This window comes from Saccoglossus kowalevskii, chromosome 5, assembly GCF_978046115.1.
Source record: "Saccoglossus kowalevskii chromosome 5, keSacKowa6.1, whole genome shotgun sequence".
Taxonomy (NCBI): Eukaryota; Metazoa; Hemichordata; class Enteropneusta; family Harrimaniidae; genus Saccoglossus; species Saccoglossus kowalevskii.
In genome coordinates this window covers 14062950-14090190 of record NC_140645.1, presented here as the reverse complement: position 1 = coordinate 14090190, position 27241 = coordinate 14062950, and the positions used below count along the sequence as shown (strand labels likewise).

At 37.3% G+C, this 27241-nt stretch overlaps 1 protein-coding gene across 4 annotated transcripts in view; it reads left to right on the top strand.

Moving 5' to 3' along the window:
* The window catches only part of LOC144361222 (allatostatin-A receptor-like), a 96336-nt gene that overhangs the window by 56115 nt on the left and 12980 nt on the right, over positions 1-27241 (top strand). Inside the window, exons 1-3 of one of the 4 annotated variants that reach the window (XR_014929412.1) lie at positions 10112-10260; positions 18526-18660; positions 18954-19208. The exons of 1 other annotated variant lie outside the window; for it this stretch is intronic. The gene's annotated coding sequence lies outside the window, so the exon portion shown is untranslated. Of the gene's footprint in view, positions 1-10111; positions 10261-17224; positions 17448-18525; positions 18661-18953; positions 19209-27241 lie in introns of those variants that run through there. 2 more of the 4 variants (XR_013422365.1, XM_085499140.1) reach the window with 2 other exon arrangements.

Genomic DNA, 27241 nt, shown 5'->3' with positions numbered 1-27241 from the left:
GAAAGCTTTTAGATCTGTAGATAACTCTAGAATGCCGAGTCGTAAAGTACTGAAGATACTTTTAAGATGACAAGTAAAATGCCTGATTTACTGGGCATGGAATGGCCATTAAAATGTGTGGACTCTGACAAATCGAAAAATACAGAGGCTTAATGTCGCATTATAGGGATTCAGTTTGTATTTACTCTATTTGTTTGAATAGTCGTAAAGCGGCTTTTACTGTTCTAGAGACGTGACAACTGAATTAGAAGCATCATGACCCTGTTTTGAATTGCTGGAGTTAAAGTAACCAATATACGATGGAGCATGTTTTGCTTCTGCGTTATCCTCGCGATTGAACGAGTTCCAAGCACGTTGTTATTGTTTTCGATGAAGAAATTTGTCATTTTAGTTAGTTGTTGTTGTGGATCACAATACAATAGCTCATTTTATTATATTTGTTGATCGAATTTATGGTTTCACGTCTCTCAGCTGGGACCTGGATTTCTGGGACGCTAATATATTAAGTACATTCACCACATGACAACCTTTTAAGTTAACGTATCACAACTATGAAATGTATCTGTCATTTTAAAAAGCGAATTCACTGGGTCGCCTTTTAGGTGTGTTATTATTAGTTTGTTTGTTTTTTTAAACTGAATATAATTATCAGCATATTAATCTGCCAATCAATACTTAATTAAATTAATTACCTAATTTTAGAATCATCAAATGAATTTAAAAACAAACCAATAGATAAGTTGAATTTTAAACCCCCAGGGACCTAATTAGCGAGATGACTGTAAATCATTGTGTTGTTGTTTCTGTTTCATTTTCTACTGAGAGGTGCACATTTGAAACAGCATCAAAAAAACGCAGCATCATGTAGAAATATACTATTGCACTGTTTAGAAAGCGGTAAATGTGCGCGTACTTAAAGCGCGGTAGTCGTCGCGCTGCGCATGTACGACATTTGTGTTGATAAACATTGATTCTCCCACAATCCAATGCGCTCTTCAAATGGAAATAACAAGTATGAGGTTTGAACTGGGCGCGACTTGTACTGATTACCGCCGGTGACTCCATCGATACCTTCCAATAACATGAAAATTACCTAATTAAAGCTTGGAAACGTGTCAGTTCGTAGTCAAAGTCGCCATCTTTGTTTATATGAGACTCATATATCTCGTACGTGCGCAGCGCGACGACTACCGCGCTTTAAGCTATCTCACTAACTGAATAGCATGTATTGTCTAAATTCATAAAATTCGTGAAAATTGCACACACACACAAAAACGGACACAGGTTATAAAGCGAGTCTGTTAGTGTGATGAATGCATGCATACTCGATACTCATTCACGATTCAGAACTGATTGTACACGTGTCTGAACAAATATATAATGAAATTACAAGATCGAATTAAATCATACCAATGTATTTTGAATAGGTATTGATGAACTTACTCAATGCAGCACCGTTTTGTTGCTAAGCAACTGCCATGTACCTGTAATATATGTAATGTAAGCATAACAGCGGGTCGATAAGATAGTAAAATAGAGCAATATATAATAATACCCTTAGTAAATGTTGACGTTGGATCATTGAGTTGGTAATACTTTCTAACCACCTACTGAGCGGCAATACCAATATTAGCCAAATTAGTTAAAACAAAACAGTTTTTCCGTATCATAGTACTACAAAACACAATAATCACACGCCAACGTCACGATGTTTTGCTTCAAGACCCAGCGTGGGTTGCTTGTCATTTCCACATGACCGCTATAAACTGAGCTACGCTGTTATACCCCCGTTGGCAGTGCACGCGAAACTCTGCTATATGCTGATCGGGAAATATTGCTAATTAAGCGAAGACCTTGAAAGCAACGAGTATTGTCGTCATCATTAAAGGCCACTTGTTACCCGTCAAGGAGTTTGCCTTCAAATAGATGGAATTAATAAGCGGCACATTGAATCTTCGAGAAAGTTCACGATCATAAAATTACTAGTAGTCGATCGTGCACGTTATAGATCTAATGACGAGTAGAGGGTCACGGGGCTTGTCTAATTAGTAAAACATCTTAGCGACTTATGCACGTATTAGTGCACAATAGACAATTTCCAGGTGCCTTAGTCCTGTATCGTTGACATTTGCAATGTGATTCTGATAAATAACTCGTTTTTTAGTTCAAAAAATATGACAAACAAAAGTTATAGTGTCTAAGTGGCGTCAAAACATCGCATGACATTCGACAAAAGTGTATTTGTTGGGTATTTCTGTTTTAAATAATTGATGATGGTCAATTGTCACGTGATGAGGTAAAGGTAGCACAGCGCCATATTTCCCTCTGGCATAACGACTTAACCATAAAAAAACGAATCTTCGGGTATTGGTGTTCTTCTGGGCATGATTGACGCCGACTTCACCGTATTTAGTTGACGTGATTCCAATATGCTAGGAAATGGCCGATCACACAGCCCCTACTCGTAATGCAGATTATGTGGCAAATGCTCTGTATGTGCCTGAGTATCAAGAGTAAACAACAGTGAAGTTCAAGGCAGGGAACTATAAGTATTATTAAATTTCAGGGAATAAATGAATGTTCAGTATTAAATAAGCTATATGAACGTATGGAACTTGAAGGCTGTTCAGTTTCAATAATCTGTGTGGGATCCGCCTGAAGTAAACTGTGCGAATCACTAATTAACTCTTATTAAAATGTGTCATGATTAAATACAAAAATTTACGACTTACTAAAATTACGCGTCTCCTCACAAGAGTGTAGGTTTAGTAATCGATCACGGGTGCATGTTTTTCATTATTGAACTTTTTACGCAAATCCAGTGACTGGTGAAAATGTATTTTATTTTCCCGCCGTGTATGCTGATCATTTTATATATTAATCTATTCCACATTCTCATCGAAGACAAAGTGTGTGAGTTTGCACAAAAACGCTCAGTGCAGTGTAAGGCACAATGATATAGACAGTGTGTACAGCTTATGACATACGTCACACCATCAAATGTACATCAGTAACGTATTGTAATTAATTATAAATATCTAGTCAGAGAATTGAGGCATTGACCACAAGCTTGTGTATAATGCCGCATTTTTTTTTCCTTTCGGCGTGTCAGTCTGTTGAGTGCGATCATGATAAAGGTATGCACCACTTAACATCATTTTCCGCATTTTGGGCGCAATTAGAAGTATAAATTCAGTACAAATACATGTGGGAAATGGGTCTAGACTTAACGTTAGATAACGTGGTGCCAGTGTAAGATATCACGCATTCATTATCCGTTTTATTTTTGTCGGTGCGTTGTGCTGAGTACTCTGGTGTGGCGTGGGGGGATTGAAATGTACGGAACGCCGCAAATGATCACAAACACGCCGACGTCTTTCGCTGTATATTTGATCTGTCATTTCGGTGTCTTTTGTCGTATCATTTGAGCGTAATTAAATAATTCTATTGATTCCACTAGTGAAAGCTGTCGTCATGTATTGTTTGGGAAATGGATGTGCGGGTGATATTGATACAGCTTGCGAGCTGCAGTGACTGAATAACTGGCGGCGGAATTATCTAATCTCGTGGCTGTGAAATCAAATTGTCTAAAATATTAAACAGAATTCATCAAATTTATTCTCGATTATAGTTTCTATATCACACCTTCTAAAAGATCAGCGTGCAAGAGCGTACATTGACCTTGCAGATGGCTATGAATATTGCCAGGAAACCCGTGTCACGTGTAGAGTACCCGTTATTGGCTATTAACACCCTCGAGTACGTCACTTCATAGAGCATTTGGGGGGATTTACGACGTTTCCATGACAACCTTACATCTACAGTACTATGTTGGAACAATTCGAAAGATAAAAAGATATTACAGTTTAATATCCAATATCACTTAATAACAAAAATGTCACGTGATTTGCAAAGTCGTCGGTATGCCTGAAACATTAGGATAACAGAGACTGTCTCATAGTGCTGAAAAACACCATGAAATGGACAGGCGGTCTGGAGTATTACATCCATATCGTGTCGGCCTTTTACAGTTATGCTTTGCGTTTATTTGATCTGCTTAGGATCGGCGAGGTGAAGAATTGTAGACTATGAAAAATAAATTTTACAACGCATATTTGTGCAAATAAATACCCATTCAGATATTGATTTGTCTATTCATCAATATTCAGAATCATACATATTACGCAATACAGAACAATTGGAGAACGCAAGTGGCCGTCATATTCTCGCTGAGAACGAGAAAGCCTCGAGACTTGATTTTCCCCCTCCATTGCTGTTGCATTTTCTTCCGCCGTCCTCCCTCTGCTCCAAATATCATGGTTGCACAGATTTGTGTCTAATATGTATCTTGAAATGGTGGCAGTCGTCGCGACTCGCATGTGCGACATTTGTGTTGATACATATTGATTTACCCACAATCCAATGCGCTATTCTAATGGAAATCACAAGTATGAGGTTTGACCTGGGCACGATATGCACTAATTGCCGCCGGTTACTCCTTCGATACCTTCCAATCACCTAAAAAAATACCTATTTAAAGCTTGGTAACGTCTAAGTTTGTACTCGTTGATCTGCGCAACAGACAGAGTCACCATTTTTGTTTATATGAGACCCATATATCTCGCGCATGCGTGGCGCGACGACCACCGCCCTTTAACATTGGGATACATCGAATCTTTCACTGTGCGAATCTGGATTCAGATTCAAGTTAGCTATGTTAAAATTACGATATTGATAATTCTCACGAGAATGCAATGTATAATCGGTGCAAAATGAAGGCTGAATTCAGAAACTTTCTTCTTCATCTGCGTTAGTTGTTCAGAGAGGATGATTACAGTTTACGGCATATTGTCTCTGGGCAAGTAGCAATGACATGAGCAAATGATAAACACACACAATCAATACCTCTTTATCAGCTCACGGATTGAACCGAAACACAAGACATATGTAATCGGAAGAAACAGAAATCCGCCCGCGGAGAGGTGCGAATCAACTCTGAAAAAAAGAAAAAAACGAGTTTCCAAATCATGCTGTCGACTTTTTAAATTGCGAGTATAAGTTATGATTGCTGGCTGAATGAAAATCGAGTATCGTGTTTAAATTTCAATAAGACGAATTTAAAAAAAATGCTATTGCATTGTAGAGTTGTTACTATGACAACCACGGTCATTGGATATAAAACTGGTATTTAAACGTGCACTGTATTCTGCCGCGATTGAATGTTTTCTGTGCCGTGAACTGATATTCAATGGTGAATAAAACGATTCATAAACAGCGTAGCGTGTGGTGCCAATTTGAAAGTACCCTAAATACGACATGATTGTGGTTTATCGAGTTCAGCATTGTTGACAATGCAATGGAATAACAGCTAGAATGATATCGAACAGCAGTGACTGGTTTATTCAGTACATTGTCTTTTTTTGTTCTGTTTAAACGTAATATTATATATATTATATGCTTAAGCAATTTCCCATGTTCCATATAACGTAGTTACTCAATCGAGTAACCTGACTGTGTTACTTCTGACAGAAACGTTACGGAAAGCACATGTCTCTCTATACTCGATTGCATTTTTCATCTCATAAACCCCCATTCGTCATCATCGCCTAAATATGAAAACATGCAGGTATGTGGTATGCCATGCGATCATTATTTTCGCTGCAACGTATGAATTCATTCACTTTTTTATATTGTTAATAGTTTTTTTGCTATTCTTATGGGATTACGTTTCCGATTATTTTTGGACTATTTCCTTACTTCCCTGGCATATAGAAAATTAAAAGGAAAGCCCCTGTTTGTGTTGTAAATATAATCATGCTTTAATCGACTGATTTACGTTACCCTGTAATAATGGGGATATTACTGTCTTCCTGGGCGGTTTGGGTAGCGCATAATTTTCAATTCAACGATAAAATAACATAAAGAACCATCTGTGTGTATTCAATCCACGGGAGACATACATCTCATTTCAAAGAACGCGTAATCAATAAATACCATTTACTGCAATATTTATGTGTGCTGTATTGTTCAGCTTACATTTACGACAAGGGTAATAATAAAAAACAGCAGTTTCAATAATAGAACTCTAGAAAAACTGTGTTTTTTTTAAACTTAAGTTACGTGTTTTCTTTATTTCTTTTTTTTTTTAATTGTTGACACATAATAATCACTGAAAAAATGTAGCTGTAGACGAAGAATGGGTTATCATCGGATGTAATTGTTATCGTATTTGATGTTCGGGGAATTGATGCCAATAAAAAATTTCACATTGTTGTATCGTTCTGTAACTTTTATTTCTTGTATCGAGAAAGATCACCGCGTCACAGATCACAACAATTCATCTCGAGCACGCTCATATTTTTTTATTGACTTGACGTAAATTATTCCGATTATATATGCATGTCTTTTTATCTACCCAAAGTAACTATTACAATCGTATGTGGGGTAATTATTATATATATATATATATATATATATATCCCTATTTGTAAAGAAAGTAACGAAATATTAATTGTTGCAACTGACAACTACCATCATCGAACTTTTCTGTAAATCGACGTCCATGATTTCTTTTTGTTTTTCATTGCGTTTGCCTCACTGTAAACACATCCCAGTCTGCACCCGTAACGTCACAGTCCATATTAACCACATACAATCTGTTGCGTTCGCTGTGCTATTATAAAAAACAAAAATATATTGTTACGTTTATGTTTATGTTATGCTCACGTTTTCTGCTACCTTCGAATTTCACAGATATATTTATTTAATTACCCAATAACAACGCAATTGGCAGACACTTGTAAATGAGATGAAACAAACAAACAAATAAAATAATAACATGATAAACATAACTATATAAAATCAAATAAAGCAGACCCAGAACTTTGACAAGTACATGGAATACCTGCTTACTTAAACCAGTTAACTGTTACGTAGAAAGATGGCGTGCATAAACAACGGTTAAAATAGATAACATGTATTTTCTTAGAAATAACATGCCTAATATCTGCCCGAGTGTACGCAAGGCCTGTTACCCGTGTAGTGAGATATGGTGTAATCAACAGTTTTAATTAAGTGACGACTAATGCCCGACGGTATCCGCCACGCGAATAAAGAAAAATCCCTTCTCCATCCGTCGCTCTCCCTACAGCAAACACGGTAAGATTAATTGCTTTTGCGTCTGATATGGAGTTATTCATTTGACGTTAGGCTTCACTATTGCTCAGTTAAAATAGACTACGTTTGATTCCCCCAAGTTAAGCATTGCCACTTTTTTTCACACCAGTCGTACGTCAGAACATTAAATACAAAAAAAAAATGAAATAACTTACCCATCTGTCATACCAGCACAACGTTGTGGGTAGTGAATAATCCAATTATTTGTATAAAGATCGAATTTCTATATTGTTTTGCATCTTTTGAATACGAGTAAATGAATACGTACCGGTTAGGCAATAGTATTATATTCTATTTCATTGCGTGAATACGTGTTGGGTATACAATTTATTTCTAAATAATAATCTCAGCACGCTGCAAGATGCATGGATGAGACATTTATTATTATCATTAGGTGTATCAGTAGTTGGTGATGTAATTCTACCTTATCAATCAAAGTACTTTGCCTCTACACTCTTCCATCATCTACCCATGGTATTAAAGGGCGGTAGTCGTCTCGCCACGCATGCGAGAGATATATGGGTCTCATATAAATAATAAAGATGGCGACTTTGACTGTTGAAACGCTACCAAGCTTTAATTAGATACTGTGTTAAGAGCCGCTGGTGGTAATCAGTGCAAGTCGCGCACATGTCAAAACTCATACTTGTGATTTCCATCAGAAGAGCGCATTGGATTGTGGGAAAATCAATGTTTATCAACAAAAATGTCGCACATGCGCGGCGCGACGACCACCGCCATTTAAATACCTAAACGCCGGATTGTTACGTCGTGTAACAATCCCAATGATTTTTTTCGAGATATAAGCAAATAAAATAAATAGAAATAATAAAATAGCGGTGGAACAACGTGTAGCGCGAGATGTAGCGTTTATTTACGACGAGTCTTGTTTATAAGAATTGTTCCCAATGAGGATCCATTGGTATGTAGCACCGGAACAATGGCAAAGTGAAAAAGACAGCCACCTTCAAATGAATTCAAATCCTTGATGTAGATGATTTTTCTGCAGACCCTGAGTTTTATGCGACCTCAGTTGTCTGTCACTTTATGAAATTAGATTACATGGCTGTATTTGTTTCTTATTTGAATTTGCCATATTTGTAAATTTCTGGTGAGGTCTCACTGAGAGCACGTGAACCACGAGATTTGATTTTTGCCCTAAATTGCAAATAAAGTGTATTGAACCAGAATTAGTAAATAACAATAGATGATGTCTAAATCATCATAAAGTGTTCTTAGAAGTACATTTTGTTTTTAGACAACCAGTTGTACTTTGTGTTGCACTTTCAATGAAATTGATCGTGTTGGATGATCGGTTTAAACTTTGCTAAATAATAATTCCTTCCGTTCATGGAACGCATACGACTCTAAAGTTATTAGCATGTGAGCAGTCGACCTTTAATTTATTAATCAATGTCAAATCATTATGAATCATTGCCAAATCATTAAACATAGAGCATCAATTATCAGTATTTTCAATAATTGATGTCAATCATAAGAACACAACTGTAGCCGTTAAAAAAAAAAATAATCACTAACGAACTTTAAAACATACGTCTTGAAATGAATCATTACATCCATACTATCCATGTTATCCAGTCAAGCAATGGAGAGTATCACGTGCGTATCACGTGACTTTTTTACAACTTACGAACAAGCATTGAACTCAGACCCGCTGTTTAACGACACAAATTAATTCCTATCACCACCTTGCTATCCACAAATCTTGGTGCGGTTGGCTGAGGATAAAACACAGGCTGTGTACTTAATAAAGCCCCTAAATCAAAGTTAGTTCAAACATTGCGTCAAGAAAGGGCTCGAAATTAATGTCGTTATCGGAAAACATTTATTTCTCAGTCTGTTTATACGACGTATCGTATGTATATCTGACATACTACTTGAAATACTCTTAAATATTCGACCTGCGCATAAAATAAAGTGAGTTGTGGTAGTAAAGTTAAACGCCGTGTCGGGTACCACCCAATGAAGATAAACATGGCTGCACTTGTGGTTTAAAATTGAACAGAATTTCGTAGCACTTTTCAAGCAAACGTTAACAGCGTGAAATGATGTTCAATATCTACTGAGCTAAATTTCGAAATTTGGCAAAAGAATTCTTGCCGCAGATCGTGAGAAAAATGTCGCCTATGAAAGAATAATTTTCTTACTGTGCTATAACAATCCCATAAAGAATATCTTTTAATTAATTAACATACCTGATTTTGATTTTATTGGTGAATGAAATAATTGAACGTTATATGATTCAATCTTCAAAATGGGATTTTTTGTATACTTACCAAGCCAACTACATAGACAAAGTGTTGTCCTTTATCATTATTAGGTATCCTGTCATGTACATTGCACAAACTGAGTCAATTTCGAACAGCTTGTAAAATTTTATCATGGGGAGCTTTCCCCATTTTATCAAACAACAACTAATGTTTTACTGTTTCTGTGTTTTCCACATTGTCAAACCTTTATGGATGCTCACATACGCAAAGAAACGCTCCGACATATTTTTCCAAGATTGCTAACCATTGGCCAACTGCCCCCCCCCCCCGAAAAAAAAATCGAAACGCATCAAAGCACATTCACGTGGCCTTAATCTGACCATTCAAAGCCGCCACAAATTAAAGCGCATGACTTCAATATCGTAAATCAAATAAATGAGATCCACGGCGCTTCCTAAACAACTAGTTGTCGACTTTCAACAAGCAGATTCAATATTGATTCAAACTGGGCACTCAACAAACGAGAAAGAGGTGAAACGTCACAGCTTTCGTCACTTACTACGCATGCTGACTCGCTTGGCGACAATGCACTCATTTTGCACTAGGAGCTTGGTAAATGTATGATTGATTTTCGATGGACGAGATACGTGCTCAATTACACAGAATAACAAAACCATTAACGTCGGTCAAGTTTACGGTGGGGAAGTTTGATATGAAGAGGTGTGGTCGCTTGTGAAACGTTATATACGCGTGTTGATTAAGAGGCATTGCTGCGCCGAGCTGCTGAGCTGTATTGAAGGATCGCTTTTTTTACGAACTACGCCGGTTTGTAGTGTATTGTAGCCGACTCCAGGTAGGTTCGTAGCAGGCATCTTAAGTGTTCAACGTACTAAATATAACGTCGTCGAAATTACGAACAGGCGCTGTACCTATCTTCGTCATCTTCATTTCACATTATGTACGAACACTATTCGGATCATTTGTTTCGTGTTTCTCCGCTGTTTTTTTTTTTTTTTTACATGTTGAAGTTGTTCGTGTAGCCAATATACATTACGTATGATATCGTATGCATACATGTATTCGTAACACATGTGTCAAAGTGCAACTCCTCTCTGATATTCCGATCTTTAATTAAAATTCGTTTGATGAGTAAAATAGTTATCCTGCTATGTGCATAGCTAAGTATACAGCTAAGCTCAAGTTCAATCGCCGTTTTGTTAGTTCCAACCTTTCGACCGCAGATCAAACGCGGTGAAGGCCTTGATTAAGTAGCAAATGTCGTGAGTTATTCATGTTTGTTTTAACGGTATATGTCAAACGTATTTTGTTGGGCGTGACGTTGTCCTGATGCACCAGGAGGTGAAGTCACGACGCCTTAATTCTCTCTCTGTATCCACGTCTGGCTTTATGCTAATTCGACCGTTTTAATTTCCTCTGTAATATATCAGGGTATATTAAAAGACCATGATCTAGTCGATCATTTCATTCCCGGTTAACTGTTAGTTGTTTCGACAGGTAATGGAATATAGAAAGTCTTTAGCGCCGCTCGTAGCCAAGAAAGCGCGTCGTAGTTAGACTCCAATATAGACATGTCCGCACTGAATAAAGTGTGTTCGGTTTGTTTTATTTAGATCCGTTGACATGGCGAAGTCATGTAAACTGCTTATTGCGTTGTAGTCGAACGTGGCCGGCTTGGGTTCGGCGTTCCTAATTTTATAAATCTTCCATTGAAAACGTGCGATCGTATCTTTTATCTAGAATTTATTAATCACAACATGCCACTGTTTTTAGTCACGTATAAGTGGTTATGATTTATCCCAAACCGTTACAGTACAATGTATATATTAGAAAATGTTTTTTAAATAATAATTGTATGTTTTTTCGTTTAATTAATCGAAAAAAATAGTATATTCAGTCATGTTTTTTTCTCTTATTTGATGAATTGATGAATGTAACACATTGGACAACGCGTGAGACATGTGTTAAATATCATTGTCAGTTATAATATCATAATTCATATTATAAATAGACATTGATATCTTATAATATTATCTTTATCTTATGACTAATTTATTAGATCTGTCAACAAAAAATGTCCGCTTAATTGTATGGCAAGTATAACTCCGCTAACTCTTTGAACGTCAAAGTCAACTTCTATAACCTTTTACAAACAAAATCCTTACACATTTGTTCTAACATAAACAGATACATTGCAGAAAAGTACATAAACATGTGCAAACGTTTTGTTGCGAAATGATACGACACTCAAAGGACAGATTATGCTAGTCTGTGAGTAACGTCCCGCATGTATTAGTCGCCTGTCAGTAAATTGTATTTAGCGGTCGCAAAACATTACACATTCATTCATTGTTGAAACTGAATGTATCCATTAGGATATCACGTGATATAACAAGATATACACTTTGTTCGGCTGGGCATCATACTTCAATCGTATAGTGAATTACTAGTACTTAAAGGGCGGTGGTCGTCACGCCGCGCATGCGCGAGGATATATGGGTGTCATATAAACAGAGATGGTGATTTTTACTGTTGCGCAGATCAACGAGAACAAACTGGAACGTTACAAAGGTTTAATTAGGTAATTTTTAGGTGATTGAAGGAGTCGCCGGCGGTAATTAGTGCAGGTCGCGCCCAAGTCAAACCTCATACGCATTGGATTATGAGAAAACCAATGTTTATCAACACGAATGTCGCACATGCGCGGCGCTACGATTGTCGCCCTTTAAGTCAAGCAGGGTGGATCAAGAAGTTTAGTACACGGGGATTAATTACATATTGGTCATAAATACGGACGCCATTTTTAAATGCATCACAGTTTGCCGTACATTTAACATCAAAGTGATTAAATAGTCATTGTCTGTTTATATCTTTATAATTTACGACCTTTCATCCACATGTAGTTTATTCTCTTGCTGCTAAAAGAAGCGCAGTCCAATTTTATCTTTCTACATTTTAATAGTTACGTTTGTCGTCAAACGTTCTTACAGCGGAACGTTTTGTGTGTTTCCAGTGCGCGCTTATACAATACGTCGCTCGGGCAATTCGATAAACCATGCCACGTTATTAATAATTTACCGATTATCGCGCCTGTACCAAAGAGTAATCAGCTGTTAAGGTGCTGCAAATATTCCACTTCAAATTCACAATCATAAATCGCACGTACCAGGATTGTATCATTTAGTCGAATTATGATAAACGAGCTTTTCCTATTTTTCCAGCTCAGTGCATAACAGCAAGTGAAATATCGTGCTTGCCAAATCGTATAGCCACTGCACACAGAGGAATAATTCCATTATTTTGATTTGTGGGGCATTAAAATCGGTATTAGAATGCAAATTGTTGACGACATAGGCAACTAATTATATGTTCATGCGTACGGTGTACTCACGAGGTGCTATGATTGACCAGCAAATGTGAAGTCACATTTCGGGGTTAGCTTTTTCATCGGTGGCCTAGATACAATCAATTCAGTAAGCTGAAAATAATTATAATTGAAAATGACAACCAGAATAATGACTTATAATATTATCCCCAGCTTTTGCGCGTCGTTTGTGTAGTTTTTATTCAGAATTCTGACAACCAGAATATGAAACAACCCTTATACGAACGTCATGTTATTATACACGGTGGACGGTTATGGTTGGTTGTTACAAATGTCACAGGTGCCGGCTGTTAAAAACAATTACAATACCCGTCGAATGACTTGCAAATGGCTGGTTCAAACCCGGTTATTTAATTAAAAAAGCCACTTATCAGAGTTCAGTTTAGTTCGTCTACTATAAATAAAACGCCGTTGTACAAAATGCATCAACTGTACAATAAAAATCCATTAATCATATACCCGAGTTGATCGCCATGCATGCGACAGCTGTGTGCGCGCTTGTTGATAACTGTTTTAACACTGCGTTTGAAATCATGGAATAAAACATCCTTGATTCCGAGAAAATAGACTAGACTAGACTAGACTAGACTAGACTAGACTAGACTAGACTAGAATAGAATAGAATAGAATAGAATAGAATAGAATAGAATAGAATAGAATAGACTAGACTAGACTAGACTAGACTAGACTAGACTAGACTAGACTAGACTAGACTAGAATAGAATAGAATAGAATAGAATAGAATAGAATATTCTTTCCATTTACCTCATTGTCTATACAATTCGGAGCGAAGTATGTTACACACAATAGGATTGACGCAAAGCATTAGATTGACGGGGAAAGGATTAATTCATCATTATGGATGTCATTATGTTTTTCAAACTATGAAATGGATATTCAGTGTTTTATTTGAGGCGCATATGTGTGCGCAGTTTCCACACGTGGTGTGTACGGTCGTGTACATTTCATCCCGTCTCTAGGGTACCGTAGTTATAACAGGTCATATGTGGGCGATCGAGAGTTTGATTTCAAGGGCAGCCAATGTTACCTGTCGTTCGGTGGAAAGAGTTTACATGCATTTTTTTTTTGTTCGTTGTGTCCTTTATATTGAATTGGGGCCGATCATCGTAGAGCGCGCTTTCGATTCTAGTTTAAATAAACAATAACACGCGCAGTAATCGTCGCATGAGTCCCATGCTAACACAGTTACTACGCAGGAAAATTGTTCGTGATCGTAAATTCCTAATCAGTACTGGTTCAAAGTCATTGCCTTGGTGCAGCATACATTGGATGCACTATGAGGGTTATATCTGGAATAGATACAATAGCACCCCCGCCAAAAAAAAATAGATATGATTACTATATGACGCCTGTTTTAAAATTATTCAATCGTCGTTATTAGAATAGAGGGTGAACATATTTATGCGAGACTTTAGGCCAGATATAGTGAAACGTTTTTACAGCTACTCTTCGCCATTCCTGCAATTTTACTTTACGGAGCCTCTGAATGAAATGCATTTGTTTTTCTACAAACGACGTGGCGCCACCCGGGGACTGTACTTATCGATGCGGTTTTAAACACTTGAAACGTACAGGACAATATACATAATCCGTGAAAGATCGGGACTTAAAGATGATAATATGGACGGTTTTATTTTTTTTTTATTATTACATCGATACAGAGTTGCAAACTGCAAACATTTTTTTGAAATTCGTACGTCGAAGTAATACACGTAGTACTATTAATCCATTGCGCATGCGTCGTTCTTATACCAATTAGATACTTCATATATCAAAATCACATATGTGAAGTTTAATTAATAACAAAATATTCTACACTGGTAACTACTGTGAAATTGTCATGTTCTGATTATTGTTTGACAATTTACTTGAAATAGGAGAACCGACGTGACTTAAATATATCATTTCGACATTGATTATAGTCACTACCTCTACACTACAAATACACAATAAGCATAGTCACTAAGAAAATATGTTGTTGTTTTTTACTTGATTCAGGCGGTTTTAATGAATAAAGTAGCTTTGTCTGACTTGCATCCTTACTCTCTCGATATATTCTGTAGCTCAAATGTAGAGATTGTGCGAGAACACAACAGTTGTAATTATTTGAACACCCGGAAGATATATTTCGCTCTAGACAGTTGAATAATCACTGATAGTCATTACTCGAAAATAACATTTAAATAAACGCACATCGAACTAATGTGTGTTCGTATCAAAGCATGAAATGTTCATTTAGTTCGTGAGACACGTCCGTCACATGTGCGTCGACCATGACTTTATAATATTCTATTCCGTTTCAACCAACGTCACCTGGAATTAATTTCCCCCCTTCACAAAATATGAGTCGTCCTTTGAGTCGTTTTTTTTTTGTAGGAAAATACATCCGTGATCTCCATACCACCGGAAGGCATCCATGTCAAAACATCGCATCCCCGGCGCTTCTCCGTGCGTCGCCTAGCAACTGCGTGTGGTTGCGTGGATGCGAGGGAAGTTTAGAATTAATCCTGGGACACGGGTTTCATTCAGATTACTATATAATGCGATACTCGTGTACACTGGTACGTTATGCAAATCTTCATTGTTTCTTCGACGAATATGTAAAACGCAATTAATTGATATAGAAATAATAATTACACTACAAGCACTAAACAAAAAAGAAAAAAAAAGTAGAAAAAAAAATCATCATTCGTCGGAACAAAGAAATTAATTCAGATAACACCGAAAATATCAAATCAGGGAAAAACAAACCGAGGACATACTGAGAATTCTAATGTTTGAAATGAAATGTTGTCAATCTCTCGCTTCCGTTTAGGTTACTCCAACCCCAAAATCGAAACAGCGGTGGCTTATTAAACCGAAATTACCAACAGAACAAAGAATCTTCAATGTTTGCTCAAATAATGAAATAGAAAACGAATACCATTTTATATAACAACACGCCCTTTTTACAGCGATCTAAAAAAGAAATTATATGAGGAAGCCGAAAGCAAATAAATGTTTACAAATTTGACAGAAGAAAACTAATTTCTAATGATAATGGGTATTAATTAAAAACATTGCAATGAATATTATATTGATCAAAAGCGTCATCTATTGTCGGCATAGCATAACCATCATCTTTTTAAACATTGTCTTAAAATAAGACCGCAGCATCCCGTAGTGGGAGTATAATTATAGATATTTTGTCACTATGACAGTGACTCTTCGTATTCTGTAATTTGTTCGTAATTTGTGTCCACTTTTTATCTTTTACTGTAACCATTTTTATTGTCTTGTAGTTTTTAGTGACTTTACCACTGTACTTTCCGAAGTCAGTGTTGTGCCGATAAATAAATATATTCAATAAAATGTTTTTTTTTCTGTTTTTGGAGATTAGTTAGTTGAAAACTTGGCCTATTGAAATTAGCGTGGTGACCTCATCTTTTTTAAACCATCTGTTTTGTTGTGGAGCAAAGTGAAAGGGGATGTTTCACATCCCTTACAATCGGCATATTTAAATAAAAAATTACCCTAGTCGCTTTAAATAAAACATGTGCACATGAGAACCGCTATTTGTCGTGTTCAGCATTTCAGATTGCTGTTAGTTTATTGAGTTGGTGTTTGAGGTCACAGGTCACAGTGACACCAAACGATTAGACGTGTCGATGTTAGTTGTGGAAGAGATTTTCCATTAAAACATATGTTTTCTACTTATTACCTTGCGCCTTCTTTGCGTCATAGGTAATTGCGTTTGATGTAAACAATTGTGCAATCTTAGATACGTAAATACGTAATGCGCGGGACTGCTCAGTGTACGTTCACTGCAGATGCGCAGTTCCGTCAGCGAAGTTACCCTCAGTGCGCATGTACCAAAATACAACGTGATCTTACGTACGATTTATGAATTACATAAATATAAATGAATTTATTTCAAAAATTAGAATTCAAAATGAATGCCATATTTAAAATAGATTTTTTACACTTGTTATGTCGACTATCCACCTGCTGCTGAGACGAGTAGGTTAATAGAACGTCATTTCCGTGTCCGGTTTCTTTCCCGCCAAATTGCTGGTGTAAACGTTCACAAATATTCTGCAATTCTAGATAGACTCGGTGGTAATTTTAGAGGAAGCAGACGATTTTAGGTCTAACATTACACATTTTGGTAAATATATTTTTTGTAAACAAGCCTATTTCGTTTTTAGTAGGGGAACTGTTGTGGATACACTGCAATATGTTGCCTAGCCCATGTAACGACAGCCATCTGTTTTCACTTATGAATTTAGAAGATAATCCGTGGGTACTATTTTTATGATTTATGATATTTACTGTATAGCAGTAATTGTTCTTTGATATTATTTATCAACATATCCACGCAAACACGTCGGAGTGGGCTATAATATAACCAGGTCGCCATTTGAATACTAATCCAATATGACTGCCTTGTTGAATAGGCAATCCTGTTCGAGTAGGGAACGTCGTCGTCGTCGTCTCCTTCTTGTTAGTTGTGCATAGTGGGTGTTTCGGTCACGGGAATTTTGCGGTCGTGAGAGTACACGACAGTAAATTAGTGCTGATTGTCCACGGTCGCTGTCACCGTAATAACGACTTCGCTGATCTCCGAACTAAATCAGGTAAGACCTCGTCAGTTCACAGTACCCGGCGAATTATTTTAATGATCAAAGTTCCCTGAAACTGACCCACTGACTGTAATGTACAGGCAACATGCAAAGTCACAGCAATTAACGAGCCCCATCATAAAAAAACGTCAAAGGCCGAGGGATAGGTATTTATCGACAGAGTGCCACATATCGAAACGATTCCCTTGTGACTCAACTCGCAACATAGCTTCGTTTTCCGAGCCGTGGCATGAACGTATCTTTATTAATTATCATGCCGTTGGTAAATCAGAGACGTGACTCATATATGTTGACTAAAAACACAACGATTTGTGTTATCATTTACTAATGATTTCGCCCTGGGCAGTGGTAGAATTGAACACATTTATCATATTGAATCGCTGTTTGTTTAATGACTTCCGCAAAATCGATCTGCCGTCTCAGGCAAGAACGAGCAGTTGGTTCAACGCAGACAATTTTGCTGCGCTTCTTTGCGGCGAGGGTAGTGGTTTATGCTGTGTTGCAGCCACGTAGAAACGAAGACGGTATATAAGCTATCGTCGTAATTTGTTAATTTCTATGCGCACCTGTAATGTACAACTTTAAGCTCTAGTCGCCATGTTTGCCATACTTCATACACGTGGCTTTAAATTGATTTTATCAAAACAGAAGTAGCTTGCAATCTAACGCCGTGAAATGAAGTGTTTCATGGGAGGTCTGTGATGTTAACTGAAATTAAAAGTATTAGCCCATGTTCGAATTAAGTCATGTGTTTAATAATCACAATCGCTCCATCATGATAGTGATACTATGGTCTAATGAAACGAAAACCTAGATCTAGTTTTCCAACGTTATCTTCTTGGAATGAAACTGTATCCTATTGTATAAATATTGAATCAAATATCTAACTCAGTCTGTTATTACTTCTAGTCGCAAATAATTCAAGCAATGCCGTGGATGTGATGATAATGCTGATTTTACAGAATTTACATTCATTTACATTGATTTAATTTACTTTGTAAATTGTCGTGTATATGTAATTTGCCCTCTAAGTTGGGTCGCGTCAGTTTTGTTTTTTTCCTTTCTTTTCTAGTTGTACAAGAATTCAATATTTTATCACTGATCGCAGAATTTGCTGAAATATGACGTTTATGAAGCTGATATGATAATGTCAACGTCACAATATTCACGTTAAACGTCATCATTTTGTGTCGGTTCAAAAAAAAGTGTAAGTACAAGACAACTACTCAAATGACACAATGACACTATCTCGTATTAACGGAAAGTTTATTTTGAAGAGATATTCATATAAGTGTTATATTATCGCTAATTACATTTAACAGCAGTTAGAGCCTACCGGACGTGGATAGTATTATGAAGACCTCCAAAACAAAAGGTCACAATATTTACAATTATCCAATCATCATTTCTAACTTTGGTATAATTGAATATTGAAAAACGAAACATAAATCGATTCGATATTTCCCGAAGATGTTTCTAATCTTTTTTTTTGTTGTACAGATATGACGGTAGACAACACCATAATAACATCATATCAAAAGAACAAGTTGCATGATTGAATCAGTGAACGATATAATTACGTGTGAACCGATGTTTTTTGCTTTTTTTATGTTTTCTTTTTACTGTCTCACCAATAAATAGGCGACAGGATGTGAATTACAGTTATAAAGGCCAAGTGGTTTAGAATAAACATATTCCTGTTAATGCGTAATAAAAAAAATACTGACTTCTCTTGAATATGAAGGGAATACGCAACTATTTTATGGAGTGATTTACTGCCCAAACTAGGAGATTAGAGTTTCTTGTTCCATACAGTTAGTTGGTGTTATCACAGTGCCGCTAAAGCTTCCTGTGTACATGCGCTCAATTGATTGCGTTATATCCATTTGCCTTTAGCAGTTGAGCCTTCGTTTCAGTATTGTATAAGATAGGGAAAGCCTCTTAAAATTTGTCCATCTAACTTCGAGTAGTTTATGTGCGATTCGCGACTTTCCGGAAGGGTACCCGAACACCCCGTACCTCAGCTGACTCCCAAATACCTTATTAAACTTTCGTCAACTTTCAAAAAAATAAAGTACTTGTTTCCATATGTTAATTTGTGCCCATTTAGACACAATTTAAAACGTGGGTAATCTGTTCCTGCGCACGCGCGAGAATTGAGTCCCAGCCGACGATAACAACGCATGCTAAAAACGCAAAGGCTCGCGGGTAGACGCTTGTTTGTGAACAATGACACGCTATGGCCACATGACGCATGCGCAGGTGACGACTTCTCCGCTTTAATTATTCATGAAAAAAAACTGACTCAAAAAATCAACTAAGTAAACACAAATTAATAAAGACACGACAAAATAACCCTGTCGGTAGGAATTAGTCGTTATCGTCTGCGTCCGTTGTGCGCCGGTCTTTCTAGACGTCTATTTCAAGTGCAGAATGGTTACGTCATTTCTATTTTTATGTAAGATTTCGTAACCGTGACAAATGTTAATGTGCCATCTACATAATGCTGCATGTACATTTCATCTATATCATGACTAGGTATTTTAAATGTAACAGAGTGGTCAATAAACAAAAATGGTGAAAATTGAATATGCACGCATCACGCAGACGTCTGTCAACAAGTCTTTAATGGGTTCTACTCAGCATACACGTGTATGAAACGTGCTGTGTGTTGGTCGCAATCAAATTGTGACGTGGCTAACGATTTAAGTCACCTGTAGAAGTGTTTTATCGACAGATGAACCCAATACCGTGATATGTTATTCGGTATTAATGAGCCGTGAAACCAATTTAGTTTGACAAACACGTTGCGTAATTTCTCTTTTCGAATGCAGCTGGCACCTCTTACTGAATGGTGTGTTCCAACTCAATTCCAATTTTAAGCTCTGACAACGATTTTGTTTCATTTTGACAATTGTTCATGCGGCTGTGCTTTTTTTTTTGGAAAAAAGGTAGGCAATTATGCACATTTACATTTTTTTCAGCCCGAACCTAGTATTTTATACTTATGTGGTTAGGGTATGACGAAAACAGCGTGTGGGTCAACATTGGTTTTCTAAATTATCTTTTAAATTTCATATAATTGGCCGAAGTATCCCATAGATTTGTTAGTGGGACATCGTTCGTTGCAGTATGTTTTGAACAATTAATTATACAACGACAATATCTTATTGTGTACTATTTAACTCACTGTAATTTTGGTTCATAATTGTTAGTTTTTAAGATTCGTCCACGATAGCTGAAACCAGGATTGCCAAAAGTCTGCAATTCGCGTTCGAATTTTGTGTAAACAAACGTAGGTCGAACACGACGCAGCGCGATGATGTCACATTATCACAGAGCAGCCAGATTTGCTACCTTATGAAAATATTTTCCGTCAGATTTCAGTTCCGATCGGCCGGAATATTGTCACTAAATCGTTCTGTTTAGGAATATAAACTATTCCGAGCACTTTTAAATAATAAAAGAATCTGTTAAATTATCGATGTTTGTGAAATTGACGATATAGTTAGTTATCGGTCTCTTTTATAATCTTCTTGTTACTTCTATACAATAGTTATATATAGTACCCCCTAGCCCAATGAAATATATTAATGCCGGGCGTAGCAAGTCCTTGAAGACATAAGGGGGCGCATGTTGTAATTTATTGCAATGTCTAATCTGTAAGTACCGGGAAGGTATTATGGCTGCTGCCAGGAGCACACTGTTTTGATTTAATACTGTTCACACTTCAGTGCTAGTTGCATATCAAGTTACAATAATACTCAGTATGCCCAGATTATCACGTGATCACAGAGATCTTATATGTGTAGCAAAGGGGGTTTGAAAGAGGCTTTATAGATACTATTGTTTATGTATTTATTTTAAATTTATTTTTCGATATTGTATGGTTGATTAAGATATATGGCAAATACATGCAAAACGACGTGGATTGGATCGCTCGTAGAATGCGCATGCGTATCAACTTGAAAGCGTTTGTGTGAGTACTGCAGTGTGCATGCATATTCGCGTAGTTCAATCAGTTCGAGCTACGTTCCCATGTGACGTAATAAGGCCGTGTAAAAATAGTTCATTGTGTACATGTTGTGATCTGAGCTTTCGCAATTCCTGAAAAAAAATCGCTGACTTTCAAGTTGATTGTGGCCTGGAACAATGCCGATGCCAAGCAGGTCGCCATTTAGTACTGGTCCAGGGTCGGGACAGTGCGTGCATTTACCAATTGCCTAAACTCATGCCGTGTGCAGTCGTCTGTGGAATCGGTAATGTAATAACTCGTAATTTTGTAAGAACCAGTCACGTGTACAATAAAAAATCCCATTGAAAACAAAATAAATCACCAAAGCAGAATATATCTATATGATCAAGCGTTAACGTTTCCCAGCATGCATTGCATGCTATTGACAACCATCCGTGCGTGCACAATATGTTATTTGTCAGCGATAATCTTCATGGACACTATATACTACTGCTTTGCTCGTTCTGTTTTTTTTTTCTCAATCTGTTTCCATGGTGATATAAAAGAGGTATATAAGTCGTTGCTTCATTGGACCGTGACGGCGGATATACAGTCGGTTAAATTTGTGTAATCAATTAATGTCAATGTGTGGCACACTAATTTGTTAACCAATCTCGTTTCCATTTCCATTGCGGAGGAGGATGTTAGATGTTGTGAGATGGTTAACCTTTTTCCCAAGAATTACGGGAAATATAATAAGACAGCCATACAGGTTTGTCGGGTAAATTTCTGTTGTAGTGAGCGTTTTAAGTGTCCACAGCGATAACAGTGTTCCCTATTTTAGATGTGAATTCGGTGTACGTACAGTTCCAAATGGTTGTATGTGTTCTTAGTAGTAGATTGTGTTCTTGCACACACAAACATAAGCATTTTTAAAATAAACCAAAACCTGACGAACATCATTTAGTGACCGGTAACAGCGAACACTACCCTCCAAACTATTTTAATGAATCGATGACGCAAATTGCCACGAAACTCTAGATCTCGTTGGGAGTAAGAGAACTTACCACGAGACTTGTTATTGGCTCTCAAATAGTTTTGCATTTCCACCCGTCATCAGGTCCACAGTTACCCTGATCTTTATATACCATGTTATTTGGAACAGCTTCCAAAACAAGCCATGTGGTAAGTTATCTCGCTTTCAACGGGATCTAGGCAATACGCGTCATAGATCCATTAAATGAGTTTGAAGGGTCGTGGTGGTGGTGGTGATGGTCTATCGATCATGGCGGCCTTCTGGCGTGTAAGCTCTAAAACACTCACGTATTTGAGCCGAGGCACGACCATCTTCTGGTGTTATCCCCTTGCTTCTGTGGTTATCTTCCATGAGATATGAACATAGTTCCTTCAAGCATTGGCTATTGTTATAGGCCCTGCATGCGTTTACATTGGGGATAGTTCAGCAGGCTATTACTCGGGAGGGGGGAGGCGTATATTAGTATACCCTCATGGTCAGTCAATGTGTGTTCAATGCATACAACGAGTCTGCTTGATAACGTAGTAGAGCTGTGTTTTCATCAAAGTGGCGAGTTCATTTTTTCAATTGTAACCAGATACGGATATTACCTAACAGTTCCTGACACACCGAAAACGTGTTCGATCTCACCATATGCGTCGATCAGAAGGATAAAAAATAAACTGGATGTCACTAAATTGAGACGAATTGTGACCATAACTTTATTGTTGTAATAAGGGGAATTATAAGAATACTAGTATTCATTGAATCGTGTGGCCGAAAATAATTAAACATTTATAGAAACAAGATTTTTTTTAAGATGCTCGAACAGTTAAAATATTTTAAAAAAAAATTCGACTGATTATTTTTTTGTTATTTTCTTTTATCATTTTATTGTCACTTGTGACATTCGCTGGATTGTTGCGAATTGACAAGTTACGTCACTGTCATGCGCATGCGCATATTAGTGCCTATAGCAACTAATCCTATTCGTTTATTTGCATAATACAAATACAATTGTGTTCAATTCGCCATATAGATATAGTGCCACTGTGGTTGTTTACTCCCTTGAACTAAAACGGAAAAAAAACATTGACACCGATTCCTTGATGAATGTTACATCTATACGCTCATTCAACGTTGTACGACCCCCCCCCCCCCCCAGTGTCGGAGCCAATATCATAGACAACGAATACGTTAGATGCAAAATGGCGTCGAACTGCTTCATATCTCATAAAATATCCGTAATTCACTGGTGTCACATAGCATCGACTTATGGTCAAAATTGTACAGTATGTCAACTTCAAACTCTGTGATGAAGAGGTACATTAGAAGGTATGATCGAACTGCCCAGTGAGTGAATACAATTGTGTTAGAAGGTCCCAAAACATACTCCCTGACATAGCATATAGTCAGGTTTATATGGTCCATTTTTTATCAAATCGCAATTAATGTCTATTCCCATCACTATATCTACGTCGTCTCTATAAGTTAAGAAATAAAATAAGATTCATTTCAATCTTGCGTGATGCATAACGTACTTATAGAAAGGCGAGTGCTGAAACAAAATTATTGATAAAGAACGAATTACTATTACATATGAACTAAAAAAAAACACCGCCGTGTGACTAATGTACATTCCTAGAATTCAATTTATACTTAGCTGTCTCATCTCGGAGCTTATAAAAAATATTAAACAAATAAAAATCGATTAGGGAATTGGCGAATTAAATGAAAAAGGGGTCAACCATATACATAATAAATCCAGACGTGTTACACTTGTTTCAATGAGATGGTAACTCCTCGATGTTTTTATTTCACGGCGGAATACTTAGATCTATCACTTTAATCGGTAATAGAAAGTAGTTGCTTTTCTCCAAACCATTTGTATAAGAGTTTTTGCCGGCTTTGATTGTTTTCGTAGATATCTACGGAGACACTCGTCGATATAATTCCCTTAATCCGAGGATGAAATAAGTGATGATGAAATGAGTTGTCTCGCCACTGCGCTCTCGTTGTCATTGAAAAACAAATGTTAGTAAGAGAACCGTTCTTAGATGGTTCAAGTTATCCCCTGCTGATTGCATCCATGTAAAAATGTCCGCCAACAAAAATGGTTTCAATCGCTCACTGAACTGCACCCAAAAAGATACAACTGTTTATGTTCAATTCAAACGGAAAACGCCTTTTGGGGAAAGAAATCAACATATCAGAAAGGAAATTATGAGGTTGGAATACCGAAAGGCGTATATTTCTTTTAATGTGGCCGATGACTTCGGTTTTTATCCGGTTTTGATGGAAGATGTGTTTTTGAATTTATATCTACATTATCGCATAAATTTGCAGAACTGTTTTTGTGTACCGAAATGACTTTTTTTGTTTTTATTTGCCTCGTTATACATATTCTTGAAAGGATGGTTCAACAGAGAACAAACTAAAGTTGGTATATTAAAGAACAAGCAAAGACTGATTCGCAACAGAGGGCGTAGTAATAAAACAAATGGTATACAGTATACCATATATAAAAGCCAATAATTGGCAATAAACGCGTCCCACTAACACGATGATATATAGACAATTCATTTTATACAGCGTGAAGTAAGTGTGTACGGATATTTATAAGTGCGAGAGATGACATAAAAAAACAGCCTTTCTAAACGAACCCCCATGGGCGTTACGTTGAACAACAACTCGTTAGCAAAGGCAATAACACTGCGTGACGTCATTGTAAATGCCCATTGCGCCACGACATCAAGTGATGGGCGCTGACAAATAAGGACTTGCACCCATTGATCCTGTTGATTTATCTCGGCGCAGTTTATCGTCTAAGCAGACGAGTCTAATGGTACGTGCAATTTCACGCTCTGTCCGGACATCACGTATCAATCTTAGGGCGAATCAATAAAGAGAAACTGTTTATTTTTTCTGACAACTGCCTCCGTTGCATTGTTACGTGCGCCAACGAACGCACCACGCCTCCCTCTTTCTGACACAAATGCGAGCACAAGCCAGAGTGCAAAGTAATGATGTAATAACCAATTAATTGTCACAAGCATTCATTATTAGAAGAGTGAATGGCGAAGATCCTAAGTCGCTGGTTCAAATTTAATCCGACTTCCTCGCCCGATATCCGTCTTGTTGCGTCAGCTTGCATTGATTAATAACATCAATGCAAATAGTCGTTATCTGTGAATATTGTAAGAATTACGTAACTTGTATTATCTCTGTATTTATCCATATATTGACATACTTTTATGAACTACCATGTGACGTCAATGAATTTTCTTCGTAAATACAAATTAAATCCCATTGATTCCGTCCGGTAATGCTATTACTCTGTCGTGTTTATTGCGGTATAAGCATTTTTTTTTAATAATGACGTCACTGGGTCCGATGGGGAAGAAAAAAGCTACGATTGATCGCAGTCCCTTTGCTGTAAAAAATAACTCTTAGTTTTCTATGTCCAGTGGGCATAACCTGTTGCGCTTAGTCGATGAGACACCAAAGCCGACGTTTGAATATATTAGGAACCTCACTAAGTTTAAATTAGGCGACTGCTGAAACTACTGATGATACTGAACGACATTGAATGGATAGTTGGTAGGGGTACGTGGTTGTTTTATTCACATAACGGCGAACGTGTATGTATCAGTCAGGATTGGTTTTCCGACACTAGTAGTTGATCGTTGGTTATTATGAGAACGTATTCGCCTATACATTGACGCGTCGAGCGTCGTACACATTGTCCAGTCGCAATGCACGCCCGCGCGTTGTGCGGCTAATTTACGCGTTTGGGCGCGATTGTCATTTCCATTATTTTGAAATTGTGCGCATCCCTACATCGGTGCTGTTCACACGTTAAGATGTCCATTTATACCACGTGCTTTGTCACTACGCTGTTGTCAATCGATATTTGTCTCTCAGCAGATTTTGTTTCTATTTTTCGGTGGTAAGACTTTCTTCAATTGCTCCCAAGAAGGTAAAAACAAATGCAAACAAAAAAAACGGCGTAAGACATTGCCGTCCCTGAAACGTGGGCGGGTATCACTTAATAAATAATCCCTCTGACACTGATACATGTATATTCACCCTCTCTCTTGAAATACCCACTCGGAAAATAGTTGGCAGTGTCAGCAATCTGTTTCCTAGATTAAAAAATGGAAAATTGGCTATATCGTCCACAGGGAGCCGCATTCGACAAGAAGGCTTGTCTAGACTGAGAACGAGAAAAGAATGGTAATAAAAGGAAGAACGCAATTAGGAATTGTAAATTCGGAAACCCGCCTTTTGAACGATTCGCAATACATTCTGACAAAGACACATACGTACATAGTAATAGCGAGTCAATCAGAAATGATGAATACTAAACCCCTCCATCAAAAAGGAAAATCCTGCGGTCAATATGTTGTTATTGAAGTTATCGCTAGTTGACATGTGCCATTAGCATCAATGTCCAAAAGCGATGCCTGACAAAGAACGCTGTCGCCAAATAAGACTGATTCGGGGAAGTGAGCTCGACTGACTCGTGTTCGGTTAATATCGGGATGCGAGTTCTCAAATGTCACGCGTAATCTATTCGGCATATTGCTGAGTCTACTACACTTGATGTCGTTCGATAACTGTGGTTAAAAAGTATCATATGCGTTTTTGATTTGACGTGACGATGTCATGTCCCCCGAGTCTATCGGTCGTTTTCGGATAAACATTGAGGTCCACTGAGTAGGGAGTGAGGTCGTGATCACTGACAAAAACTGTAATTTAAAAATCGTGAAACACGTATTTGCTCGTGTTCGAAACACCGTACATACTTATTGGTAA